Below are 14,340 nucleotides of genomic sequence, written 5' to 3'. Positions count from 1 at the left end.
GCGGTCAAGAGTCCATAGATCTGGGAAGGCGATCCTTCAACTAAGCTGGTTCCCCAGACATTAGGGGTTTGATATAGTTATTTTTATTGATGGATTGATTTCATTAAAAAATGTACACTGCTTGACGGTACAAAAGAAAATCCTCAAAGCCTTTTACAAAAAAGATAAAGCAATAAAATTATCCATGAGAAAAAGTAACAACGATAATTTAAGACTTTCTAAATGTTAGAATGACGATACATTAGAAACAGAGTAAGACTCGCATCAGCTTTCTAAATACCTGGGTAGGATTGTCTAAATAGAAATAATTTTAGAAGGGACCAAAAAGAGTAGAGTGATGTTGAAAGGCAGGGAGTTCCACAGTGCAGGCCAAACTGAACTGATAATAAAATATTGAATTTGGCCCAATAGCAAATTGGCAGCAAATCCCTGATTCTCGTATGGCTCCTGTCTGGGCCTGCCGTGGAAGTCATGACATTTCTTCCCAAATTCAGGGGTTCACCCAGCCATGATGTCATAGCATGCACTAAAGAACAAGAGGCAAAATTTAGAGTTTAAAGGTTATCTGATTTACCTCTCAAATTGTACCTTTTTAGCATGTTTCTTTCCAAAGAGAAAATGCCAGTTGGGGCATTGGAGGGGGGGGGCAGAAAGGATGGGTCTGGGCAAAATTATGTAAAATTATAAACACTTTATAACATTCTTCTTCCCATCGCTCAGACTTGGGGCCCAGAAATTATTCTTACTAGCAGGCAGGAATAAAATGAAATAATGGCACAGGGTGAGATTAGTGCCATTAATTGTGCAAGCTAGAGTGGTGGCTACATGCTTGGATAGCTCTGGGAAGGAAGGAGAAGAAGGTCTATCAGCGGCTACTAGGCATGATCACTAATTGAATCTTCATGTACAAGAGCAGTCTATCTTCACTATGCTGAGAATAGGGGGAAAGTATCAGGCTCCCAAGGAACTTGCAGGATTCCCAGGGGCGTCAGACTGGCTGCTACTGGAAATTTTTAAAAATGCTGTACTTAGAAAGGCATGTGGCAGGATCCATTTCCCGCAATCTCATTGCACTGTGCCTCAGTTCTCGCCATTGCCTTACCCTCATTGCTTTGACATTTCTGGGGGGATATGGCAAATGTCTGCAGAGTAAGAGGAAACAATATGCCCAGACTCTACTACAAAATTATTAGGGCAGCCGTAATACTTGAAATACCACGGCCTTCCCCAGCTGAGTTTGGAGGATGGGTCAGCTCTCAGATGAACTGATTACCAGAACCGAATAGGATGACCCCGGAAGCCCCTTAATGTCCTACCCAGTACTTAGCGAGCTGTGATACCCAAGCCCCACCATCAATCTTTCGCCGTGACCCTCCCCGCCCAGGGTTTTCAACAGCTTCTCAAATTCAAGAGCTCCCTCCGGCCTGCCAAGGTCTCTCAAAGGCTGTCCTCGCATCGCGCGCAGATCCCGTTAAGCTGCACTTCAGACGCAGGGCCGATCCGCTAATCCGGCACGCCATCTCAATTGAAGGCTTCAGTAAACAAGAGTTCGGAGGATGTTAAATTGAGTTCCATGGTCATTACTTCTAGGAGCCTCTCGAGATAGGAGGTAAGGAAGCTAATGATAAAGGTCATTCATAACTTTAAACAAGAAGTCAGTTCTGTATCCCCCTGCCAAATCATCAGCTCCTCGAAACATCATCATAACTCTGATCATCATCAATGAGGCCAGGCAGGTGGGCGTAGGGGGGGAAAGTGGTTTTCGTCGGATAAAGAAGCACCTTCCATCTATTTCATTAGGTCCGATAATAGAGCTAAGATGTTACAAACTCTGGATTGGTTCTAGAATTTTGGCGTTGAATCCAAACCTCTTACCGGTGTTCCTCTTTCAGTTTGGGTGAAGCGTTGTCTGAGTCCGTCTCCTCCACAAAGTCATGTCATGGCCATATCAGTGCCAGAAAGGTTAGACTGGCTTGAATCTGGATTAAGTTCTCTGGCCCAGAGATGGAAAGAAGATAAAGTCCTGACCAGAGAAGAATGGCAGGTCAAGTTGATGGATTATGCCGAAATGACTAAAATGACTAGAAGAATCAGAAATCAGGAAGACCAAAATTTTAATAAGGAAAGGGGAAATTTTATAACTTATCTTAAAGACCATTGTAAACAGTTAAAAAATGTTAGTAGGATTGGAATATCACTTGTAGTTTAATGGTGGATTTTGGACACAATGGAGAAGTAAAATATTTGGATTATTATAAAAGATGCAGGAGGAAATTATTAAAAATAGGACCCACAAAGGGGAGGAGGGAAGTCCAGGAGATTCATTGTAATCTTGTTTTTGTGTTGTTTGTTGGATATGAGACTGTAAACTTTTAATCTGAAAAACCAAATAAATAACTTTAAAAAAAGAAAGAATCTGGATTAAGTTTCCTCCTGCTGAGGTCCAAGGGCAATTGATGGCCTTGGTCCATCAAGCCATTGATCCATCTCGCCAAGCATTGTCCAGTCCTCTAAATGCTGTAGGGCTGCAACTCAGGCAGCCCTTAGCCAGCCCTTGGGTTGGTGGCTGCTGTTGCTGAATGCCAGGTCAGCTTGGAGTAAGAGCTCTCTCATCCATAATGAGGAGGCCTATCTGGTCTGTATCACTGAGATCTGATTGGGTGAGGAGGGTCTTACCCAGCTGTGCCCACCTGGCTACTCGGTGCAGCATCAGGGCAGGCTTGAGGGTCAAGGAGAGGGAGCTGCTATAGTCTATAGAGATTCCATCTCTCTCTCTCCAGGTTCCCTGTCCAGTTGTAGTGGGATCTAGCCAGGGCCAGATTTAGGTTTGATGAGGCCCTAAGCTACTGAAGGTAATGGGGCCCTTTCTATGTCCAGCTGTCCTTTGTCAACAACAAATGGCCGCTGTTTTTTGTGTTGAATATATGCTATATGGTAATTCATGGACCTAATGGGTGCACATGTTGCCATGTGACCAGTCCATGCAGAATGTAGGCACCCTATATATGTTGTTGTTGTTTAGTCGTTTAGTCGTGTCCGACTCTTTGTGACCCCATGGACCAGAGCACGCCAGGCACTCCTGTCTTCCACTGCCTCCCGCAGTTTGGTCAGACTCATGTTTGTAGCTTCGAGAACACTGTCCAACCATCTCGTCCTCTGTCGTCCCCTTCTCCTTATGCCCTCCATCTTTCCCAACATCAGGGTCTTTTCCAGGGAGTCTTCTCTTCTCATGAGGTGGCCAAAGTATTGGAGCCTCAGCTTCACGATCTGTCCTTCCACTGAGCACTCAGGGCTCATTTCCTTAAGAATGGAGAGGTTTGATCTTCTTGCAGTCCATGGGACTCTCAAGAGTCTCCTCCAACACCATAATTCAAAAGCATCAATTCTTCGGCGATCAGCCTTCTTTATGGTCCCGCTCTCACTTCCATACATCACTATTGGGAAAACCATAGCTTTAACTATACGGACCTTTGTTGGCAAGGTGATGTCTCTGCTTTTTAAGATGCTGTCTATATATAGAAAGTAGCAAACCAGTGATATTTTAGGGAGCAGGCCAGCAGACGGGGCCCATGACTTACATCATAGAAGCCTACACAACAAAAAACTTTTTTTTCTTTAAAAATTTTTGGGGCCCCCAAGAGAGTGGGGCCCTAAGCTATATCTGTGCCTGAGCTGACAGAGCTGGTCTCGGAGGAGGTGTTGAGGACTCCCAGACTGCAGATTCTGCGGGACTTCAAGTCAAGACAGCTGTCTTTTGGGTGGCTTGGGACTTCATAGCTGGAGTAATAGTAATAACAGTAATAGTAATAGTAATAGTAATAGTAATAGTAATAGTAATAGTAATAATAGGGCTGTCCCAACATGTCGTAGGCCCAATGCATGTGGCAGCTGGATCTTGTTTTCTCAACTGGGCAGGGAGAGGGTGATCTGAAAGTGGGGGACCTTGAAATCATTATATTATATTATATTGATTATATTGCTTACGTCTTAGATCGTTTATGGGTCTCAGTGGCTTTATTTGTGTTTTCTTACATATATGAACAGATGAAGTGCTGCGCATCCTAAAATTCCAGGCACTTCTAGCTTCAGAGGAACTGTTTTAACCCACATACAAAAGTAATTAGTTTTAGTTGATGGATTAATTAACTTAATGATGCACCTAACCTATGTGTGTTCAATGAGAGTTACTCCCAGGTAAGTTCATTTACCCAGACTCTCTAAGTGTTCCTTTTTTCCAGGGACAGTCCTGGATTTACAGAAGCTGTCCCAGATTCTGATTTGATCCCAATAGGACGTCCCTATTTTCACTGGAGAAAAGTTGGAGGGTGTGGAGTTGTGCAACCTCAGAGCCAAGAAAACCTTTAGAAAACATCTGAAGGCAGACCTCTATAGGGAAGGTTGTTGTTTTTTAATCCCTGCCTGGAGATGCCAGGACTTGAACCTGGGACCTAATGTGCGCAATTCATGTGCCCTTGTTGTTGTTGTTTAGTCGTTTAGTCGTGTCCGACTCTGCATGACCCCATGGCCCAGAGCACGCCAGGCCCCTCTGTCTTCCACCCCCACCCCACCCCGCAGTTTGGTCAAACTCATGCTGGCAGCCTCGAGAACACCATCCAACCATCTCGTCCTCTGTCGTCCCCTTCTCTTTGTGCCCTCCATCTTTCCCAACATCAGGGTCTTTTCCAGGGAGTCTTCTCTTCTCATGAGGTGGCCAAAGTATTGGAGCCTCAGCTTCAGGATTTGTCCTTCCAGTGAGCACTCAGGGCTGATTTCCTTAAGAATGGAGAGGTTTGATCTTCTTGCAGTCCATGGGACTCTCAAGAGTCTCCTCCAACACCATAATTCAAAAGCATCCATTCTTTGGCGATCAGCCTTCTTTATGGTCCAGCTCTCACTTCCATACATCACTACTGGGAAAACCAGAGCTTTTACTATACAGACCTTTGTTGGCAAGGTGATGCCTCTATGTGCCCTATGGCTAAGCAATTGTCCCTTCCAAAATGCTTGGGAGTTTCCTTATACTAAATCAGATCATTGTTCCATTCAGCTGAATAGTGTCTATACTGACTGGCAGCTTTTGTCCAGGGTTTCCCAGTATTTCCTGGAGATGCTATGAGGGGATGGACCATTTGCATGCAGGTGTTCCATGCCTTCCCTTAAAAATAATATTCTCTATGCTTCTACTGGTTATATTTTGGCACACATCAGCTGTTAGATGGAGTAAAGACTGGCACGAATGTTAGCCATTTAGACTCCGTGTAGCCCTCTCAGAAGACCTGGAATCTTTTTTATTTTTTTTTATTTTATTTTATTTTATTTTTTGGTAACGAGCGGGACGAGGCTTCTTCAGTTCATTCCTGAGCCAAATCAGATAAGAATAATTATCCTCTCTTGGGATATTAAACTGCACCTCAACAGGACCGGCAGCTGACAGCTGTTTTATTGGCCGAGTCGCCTGGGTCTGGAAATCAAGGATTAATTGTTCATGCGTCTTGGTGTCTCCACGAATAACAGCAAAAGAAGGGGCATTGCTATGGAGATCCCGGCTCATTTTTCCACCCCCTGGTGTGGCTCCTACAACCAGCGAATAATTTCTCCGGACAATCAAAGTTCAGTAGCCGGGCTTTGAACCGAGGAAAGGGGGGTGGTTTTTGAAGTTACATCATTTCCAGAAAAGGAAAACAAGAACCAGGATAGCAGGAAGTCATGAATGAGGCTTCTTTTGAATGAACCCGAGATTTACTTAACGGGGGAAGAGGTGATAAGAACAAGTGTGTGCATTCTGTGCCAAATCCTGCGCTAGAGGAAAACCAAATGTCAAAACTCAGGAAAAACCAGGCCAGCACCACTCATTTGCATGCTTGTATAATTAATTCGGCTAATAGATTCAGGCTTTTGGAGAAGGTGACGTTTATTAAAGAGGGAGAGGGAGTCTTGGATTGACTCTCTAGGAAATGCCACAGTGATTGAAGGCAGAGGATTCTCTCCCCCCCCCCCATCTTTCATTTCAAAATCAATGCAGTGGTACTTTGGTTCTCAAACTTAATCCGTTCCCAAACCAAAGCGTTCCCAAACCAAGGCGTGCTTTCCCGTAGAAAGTAATGCAAAGCTGATTAATTCCAGACTTTTAAAAACAACCCCTGAAACAGCAATTTAACATGAATTTTACTATCCAACGAGACCACTGATCCATAAAACGAAAGCAATAAACAATGTACTGCAGTCACACAATCAATCAGTAGCTGAACTGGGTTCCGCACAGTCACAAAAACGAAACAGAAAAGCCGCAAAAACAAAAACGCAAAATAAATAGCAAAAAAAGACAGACCTCAGCGTAACACTCAAATCAGAAGCATAACACTCAAAATGGAGCACGTTTGGCTTCCGGAAAAAGTTCATACACTTACTTCCGGGTTTGCAGTGTTTGGGTTCCAAGTTGTTTGAGTACCGAGGCGTTTGAGAACCAAGGTACCACTGCACAAAGTATAAAAAATGCTTGTGTGGTGGTCATAAGAACATAGGGAAAGCCTTTCTATCACGCCAATGGCACATTAGTTCAGCATCCTGCTCTCTTAGCAGCCAATCAGATGTCTGTGGGAAACTAGAAAGCAGGAATTTTCGCGCACAAAAACAACTCCCACCTTCCGTGGTTTCCAGAAACTAGGATTCAGAAACATTATTTTCTCCAACTGTGGAGGCACAGCATAGCCATCACAGCTAATAGTCATTGGTAGCCTTATTATCCATGAATTTGCCTAATCCTCTTTTAAAGCCATCACAGTGAGTTCCACAATTTAACTTTTGGGTGTCCTGAGTCTTCCGTGTGGTGAGCCAGTGTGGTGTAGTGGTTAAGAGCGGTAGACTCGTAATCTGGTGAACCAGGTTCGCTTCCCCGCTCCTCCACATGCAGGTGCTGGGTGACCTTGGGCCAGTCACACTTCTCTGAAGTCTCTCAGCCCCACTCACCTCACAGAGTGTTTGTTGTGGGAGAGGAAGGGAAAGGAGAATGTTGGCAGCTTTGAGACTCCTTCGGGTAGTGATAAAGCGGGATATCAAGTCCAAACTTCTTCTTCTTCTTCTTCTTCTTCTTCTTCTTCTTCTTCTTCCGACCTTCAACTTCATTGGACGTCCACAAATTCAAGTGTTCCAAGAGGGGAAGGAAAACTTTTCTCCATCCACTGTCTCCATTTTCTAAACCTCTGTCATGTCACCACTCACTCACCAGTCCTCTAGACTACAAAGTCTGAAATTAATAATAATAATAATAATAATAATAATAATAATAATAATAATACATTTTATTTATACCCCGCCCTCCCTGGCCAGAGCCAGGCTCAGGACGGCTAACACCAGTAAAATTACAGTAAAAAATAATAATGGGGGGGGGGGACAATTTAAAATACAGATTAAAATGCAATTTAAAGTGCAGCCTCATTTTAAAAGTAGCCCATAAATCAAAACCATAAGGAGAGGGAAACCTAAGGGTCAGACTGAGTCCAAACCAAAGGCCTGGTGGAACAGCTCTGTCTTGCAGGCCCTGCGGAAAGATGTCAAGTCCCGCAGGTCCCTAGTCTCTTGTGACAGAGCGTTCCACCAAGTCGGGACCAGTACTGAAAAGGCCCTGGCCCTAGTTGACACCAATCTAACCACCTTGCGACCTGGGACCTCCAAAATGTTGTCATTTGTGGACCTTAAGGTCCTCCACGGGGCATACCAGGAGAGGCGGTCCCATAGGTACGTGCTACAATGCTAAATGCTGCAACCTTTCCTCATAGGAGAGTCCTTCCATCCCCTTGAACCTTCTGGCTGAGCTTTGACCTCGTCTCCTGACCCCATGACCTTTTACCCCTAAGCCCAACCTACCTTGCAGGGTTGTCGCATGGATAAATACGGTCTCTTCCTATGCAACAATTCTATGATTCTACGTTCCGTACCCAACTGAGGCCTGCACACAATAAAGAGAATGACTTTCGGGTGAAAGGAATCAAGGGTCAAGCTTCCTTCTGGAAGCCATGCATGTCATATTTCAGGACGCAAAAGTTGTTAAAGCTTTAGGAAACGAAACGCAATGTTCAGAACAGTGACGCCATTTTCGTTGGTTAAATCCCGGTTCCCGAACATATGGCAACCCTAACGCCCAAGGTACATTTGCACGTGCATGCTTGCCCTCACAGGTGGTCCAATCGCTTAGGGGTGCGCAGTGTGGACCTGCCAGGCCCGGCAGTGGTGAGGAAGGTGCGGCGCCGTGTCACAGAAGGTTTGAGACGGTACTGATACTCGAGACTCAATAATTACGCGAGTGCCAGCTGAGTGTCCTTCCCTGGCAGGGATGGCTTTCTGCTCATCAATGCGACGGTGGTAATGATGATAGATGGAGGGAACCCAGGAAGGCGTGAGATGGATGGCAGAAGCTGATTGCCGGCGTTCTCTATTGATTGAAAGAGCAACGCCCTCCGTTAATGAGGAAGCGGGCAGAAGGGGAGCGGGCGCAACGTTGTCATAATTCATAAAGCGCTGAAGTTGCTTCAGCTTCCAAGAATCCCAATTCGAGGACAATTACAAAGTCTCCAAAGCCGTGGGATCTGGCCGTGTCGGGGGGTGTGGGGTGTGCGTCATGATGCCCTCGCTATGGGCAAGTTTATAAAGCGATGCCTGGCGTGGGGGAAATGGGTAGAGAAAAGGTTTTCTCTCCCTCTTTCGTGACACCACAACTTGTGGGCAAGGCTGTCCTGAAGATTCAGGGCAGGTGAAAGAAAGTCCTTGAACTGTGAAGGCAGGAGGCACCCGTCTTCCGATGTTCCTATTGAAATCAGCCCTTGATGAGGACTAGAAACTTGCTTTGGTTTTAAGGGATGAGCTGTAGCTCAGGGGTAGGTAGGGCTGGGGCCATATCCTGTCTGGAGAACTGTTGCCTGTCAGTGTTGACTCAGTATAGGGCAAATTCCTGCGTCACCAAATATACTGAGCCTTCCAAGGATCCAACTAGACAAATGGATTAATTGCTGCTGTTATTTGTAACTACTATTTTGTGATCTGCTACTACTACTACTACTACTACTATTATTATTAGCCTGCCCATCTGAACTGGGTTGCCCCAGCCACACTGGACTGCTTCCAACAAATATAAAAGCAAAATAAAACATCAAACCTTACGAGTGGTTGTCATTTTTAGGGACCTCATTAATTTATGCATTCTTTTCTCCTACTATTTGATGTCGTGGTAAACTGCCCTGTGGCTTTTTTGCATTACATACTATTATTCATCATTACGTATTATTATTATTTCATGCAATTTATATGCCTCTTGATTGTAAGAATAAAACCTCCAAGTGGTTCGCGAAAAGAATAAACCGTTAAAATTATCAAGGGGGGGAAAGTGAAAAACAGCTCTTTAAAACGTTCAAGAAATAAATAAAGCCAAGAATAAGCCTTAAACAAAACCAGATTAAAACACATTTGATGTGTCTGGACAGACATTCCTAAACAAAAATGATTCCTTACAAATGTGGAATCAGTACAGTGTTACCTCGGGTTACAGACGCTTCAGGTTACATACGCTTCAGGTTACAGACTCCGTTAACCCAGAAATAGTGCTTCAGGTTAAGAACTTTGCTTCAGGATGAGAACATAAATTGTGCTCCGGAGGCGTGGCAGCAGCAGGAGGCCCCATTAGCTAAAGTGGTGTTTCAGGTTAAGAACAGTTTCAGGTTAAGTACGGACCTCCGGAACAAATTAAGTACTTAACCCAAGGTACCTCTGTATTGTGTGGCACCTGTAACAGCGCGTGTTCTGCAGATCGAAGCTGTTGAGTGGGCCTATTTTGGGTAAAGTGATCTCACAGGTAGGCTATAAATATTCCAAATTAATGAATAAATTAATGGGTGCCAACTGAAAATATACAAACCATTTCAGGTGCCTCGGGCTGCAATTCTACGGCTCTTGGGAGCGGCAGCACCTCCCACAAAATTCCCGCAATAATTTTATTTTCAATATAAACAGAGCTCCAGGTTTTTTGCACCTACACAAACCACTTTTACCTGTTTTCCGAGACGAGGAGGGGAGGAAAAAGAAAAAGCGAGACATTCTGGGATCAAATCAGAAACTGGGATGGCTTTTGTAATTCTGTGACTGTCCCGGGAAAACCAGGACACTTGTGGGGCATGCTATGCCAACCACAGACATTGCCCTACACCAGGGGTCAGCAAACTTTTTCAGCAGGGGGCCGGTCCACTGTCCCTCAGACCTTGTGGGGGGCCGGACTATATTTTGAAGGGGGGGAATGAACAAATTCCTATGCCCCACAAATAACCCAGAGATGCATTTTAAATAAAAGGACACATTCTACTCATGTAAAAACACGCTGAGTCCCAGACCGTCCACAAGCCGAATTTAGAGGGAGATTGGGCCGGATCCGGCCTCCAGGCCTTAGGTTTCCTCCCCATGCCCTACACAAAGGGACCAATTGGGCAAGTCTGCCCTCATATCTTTTATCCCTACAAATACAAAGACCCAAGAATCTGGAAGGGACTCGGGGCGGAATGCAAATTGGCTGGCACACACACACACACACACACACACACACACAAACACACAAACTCACATATACCAGGACAGATATTCTGCTTTTTATGTTGTTGTTGTTGTTTAGTCGTTTAGTCGTGTCCGACTCTTCGTGACCCCCTGGACCAGAGCACGCCAGCCACTCCTGTCTTCCACTGCCTCCCGCAGCTTGGTCAAACTCATGCTGGTAGCTTCAAAGACACTATCCAACCATCTCGTCCTCTGTCGTCCCCTTCTCCTTGTGCCCTCCATCTTTCCAAACATCAGGGTCTTTTCCAGGGAGTCTTCTCCTCTCATGAGAAGAGTATTGGAGCTTTTTATGTAGGGCATTGCAAATTTGAGGAGGGAGAGAAAGGATGGCCTATTCAGGCTTTTAAGGACTTGCAATGTCATGCAGACTAACCCCCCCCCAAAAAAACCCCTAATAGCTACACACACACACACACACACACACACACACACACACACACAAACTCACATATAGCAGAATAGATATTCTGATGTTTATTTAATTTTTCAATCTTTTTTTAGATTCACAGTTCCTTATTACAGCAGTTAGAACTGCTCCTGGAGTCAGACTCACTGCAACCTAGCTGGCTGCTTTATATAATACTAAGTAACTTGTAAAAGTAATATTCTGCTTTTTATATAGGACCCTGCAAATTTGAGGAAGGGGAGAATGGATGGCCCATGCAGGCTTTTAGGGACTTGTGGTGTCACGCAGACTAACCCCCCACAAAAAAAATCACTAATAACTATACACACAAACACACTATACACACACACACAGAGAGAGAGGGGGGGGTACCTTGATTTACAAGCTTTATCCGTTCCAGAAGTCTGTTCTTAAACCAAAACCGTTCTTAAACCGAGGTGTGCTTTCCCTAATGAGGCCTCCCACTGCCGGTGCCCTTCCATTGCTCAGATTCCGTTCTTAGCCCAAGGTAAAGTTCTCAAACCAAGACACTACCTCCGGTTTTGCGGAGTTCGTAAACTGAATAGTTCGTAAACAGGGCTGTTTTTAAACCAAGGTACCACTGCACTGAGATACATGCACACAGCTTTTTATGTGGGAAACTGCTAATTTGAGGAGGGGGAGAATGTCTGGCCCATGCAGATTTTTTAAGAACTCTGGGCATCATGCAGACTAACACACACACACCCAATACTAATAACTGTACACACAAACACAGAGAAATATGTATACCTACACACACACACACACACACAGAGAGAGAGAGAGAGAGAGAGAGAGAGAGAGAGAGAGAGAGAGAGCTTTTTATGTAGGACACAGCAAATTTGAGGAGTGGGAGAATGAATGGCCCATGTAGCTTTTTAGGGACTGAGCATCACGCAGACTAACACACACACACCCAAGACTAATAACTAAATACACACAAACACACACAAATATATATAACTACACACACAGAGAGAGAGAGAGCTTTTCGTGTCAGACACTGCAAATTTGAGGGAGGGCGGCGGTGGATGGCCCAGGCAGATTTTTTTTAATGCGAAAAAAAATAAAAATTGAGGTTGATGGAGTCGGGGATGTCATAATAATTGTCAGTTGAGAGCGCATCCTGTCCCGTCGATGTTCTTAGGAGATGAGTGTCACCTCGAGACTATTGTCTGTTCCCTCTCTGTTAAAGTCAAGATAAGGCTGGGATAAATCTCACCGGGCCTTCTGCCCTGTGATATTATTTCATGCCACATCACCTAATAGGTGTATTTTCACACCACCCGCCGCTCCGGCGAGGTTCCGCAGCTCCTAGCAGGCTGACAATCTCACTATATGGAGAATGGAATAGTGACGGCTAATTGATTTTACAGCAGTACCGAAGGACAGACAATGAAACTACCATCAATTTAATCCACTATTTAATGGTTCCAATTTAGCCTCTGTAAATGCTCACTAAACTAATTTCTCTGGGTTCAGCAATCTGAAAAGCTATCATATCTCTAATCTCCTTCAATATATTCATCTGGAAAAGGGAATTTAGCCAATTCCGATGTGCGGAGATGATCTGTTAGCACAGTGTAAATGTTTATAACACGGCAATCGAGTTCGTTTATAAGGATATGAAAAGTTTTATTGGGGAGGGCGCTGGAGTGGAACCGCGGGATAATAGGCAGTTACCCAGCAGTCTCCGGGAGACGGGGAGCAGAGCACGCATGCAGAAAAATACTAGGATTTACTTTAATCCCAAATTGTAAGCTCAAATTCGGCCCAGTACATGATGCACCTGGGACTTGATGGCACAAAGGATTCTCTTCCATTCCCCCAGTGACCTGGGCTTTCCAACCAGACCGTGATCAAAACAGTTCCCCCCTCCTTCCCCCCTTTCTCTTCCCCCCATTCCTCTTGCAAAGGCTGAAAAAAAATGAATTTAGTTTCAGCATATTTGTACATGTGCCTGCCCACACATGCCCAGTCCTGAAAGAAATCCCCTTCTTCATCGTCTTCTTCTTCTTTTCCTCCTCATATTCCTGTCTTGCTACCCCACCTCCTCCTGTGGCCATCTAACGTTCAATTGTAGCCTCCTCAGGGCAGGGACCTGTATTTACTCAGGTTATATTATTTTGCAGAATAATGTGCAACACACACAAACCTGGGTGATCATCTAAACGGCAGGCTCTGCGTGTATTCCTCCTTGTTTATTTGTTTGTTTTGTAACATAAGAAAATCTTTAATAAAAGCCAATTTAAAGAGATATATAAATAAATTGAGGGCTCTTTGGGGCAGGGAACTGCCTTTGCTTATTATGTAATTCCGTAACATACTGTGCGCTCCATGATGCAATGATGATCATTTATTTTGACACACACAATCCTGCCACCTTTCTAAGGTCTTTGCGAGAGGCCTGCTTCCGGGTGTCCTCATTTTCTGAGCTGAGGTGGGCCGCGGCGAGAGATAACAGGCCTTTTGACAGGGCCGCATGATTTGTCTTCATGTAATAGGGAAATTTGAAGGGGCAGGCGGAAGGCGGAATCTGAGCGCGATGCTTGACGCATTACAATATTGTTTGCCACATTTGGCCTGACTGTGAGTAAAGCCACTGATCAATCATGAGTTTTAGTTATTGGTTAATTTTATAATGATAATTTTCTAAAGCCCGTGTGAAAGACAACACAAAACCTCAAAGCGGTTCATGAAAAAGAAGATAAAACATCACAATTAGCAACCATCATTTAACATTTTCGAAAGGGTTAAAATAAACAGAAAACAGATGAAAACTCTCATCAGCTTTCTAGATATCTGGATAGGCTTGTCTGAAGAAAAATTAGCAGGTGTTAAAAAGGGTATTTTGAAGGAACTTGACAGGTATCATTCGACAGGGAGTTCCAAAGTGTAGATGTTGCCACGTTAGAAAACGGAGTTCTTACAAATGCAGAACAGGGCCAGTTCCTCAAAATGAAACAGCTGAGAGGGCATATATGGAATAAGGCAATCTTAATTGGCACTGTAGGTTTTCAGCTTCATTGTTTGAGAGATGTATTGTTGTTGTTGTCGTTTAGTCATGTCCGACCCCATATGGACCACAGCACGCCAGGCACTCCTGTCTTCCACTGCCTCCTGCAGTTTGGTCAAACTCATGTTGGTAGCTTTGAGAACACTGTCCAACCATCTTGTCCTCTGTTGTCCCCTTCTCCTTGTGCCCTCCATCTTTCCCAACATCAGGGTATTTTCCAGGGAGTTTTCTCTTCTCATGAGGTGGCCAAAGTACTGGAGCCTCAGCTTCAGGATCTGTCCTTCCAGTGATCTTCTTGCAGTCCATG

General features: G+C 44.6%; 1 protein-coding gene across 3 annotated transcripts in view; it reads left to right on the top strand.

Moving 5' to 3' along the window:
- Positions 1–14,340, top strand: part of MICALL2 (MICAL like 2) — a 462,536-nt gene that overhangs the window by 258,024 nt on the left and 190,172 nt on the right. Inside the window, exon 18 of one of the 3 annotated variants that reach the window (XM_083711475.1) lies at positions 6,023–6,047. The exons of the other annotated variants lie outside the window; for them this stretch is intronic. The gene's annotated coding sequence lies outside the window, so the exon portion shown is untranslated. Of the gene's footprint in view, positions 1–6,022; positions 6,048–14,340 lie in introns of those variants that run through there. 3 annotated transcript variants of the gene reach the window in all.

This window comes from Podarcis gaigeae (assembly GCF_964106915.1).
Source record: "Podarcis gaigeae genome assembly, chromosome: 14".
Taxonomy (NCBI): domain Eukaryota; kingdom Metazoa; phylum Chordata; class Lepidosauria; order Squamata; family Lacertidae; genus Podarcis; species Podarcis gaigeae.
Note: the sequence above shows the minus strand (reverse complement) of the source record. Positions and strands in the feature narration are given on the sequence as shown.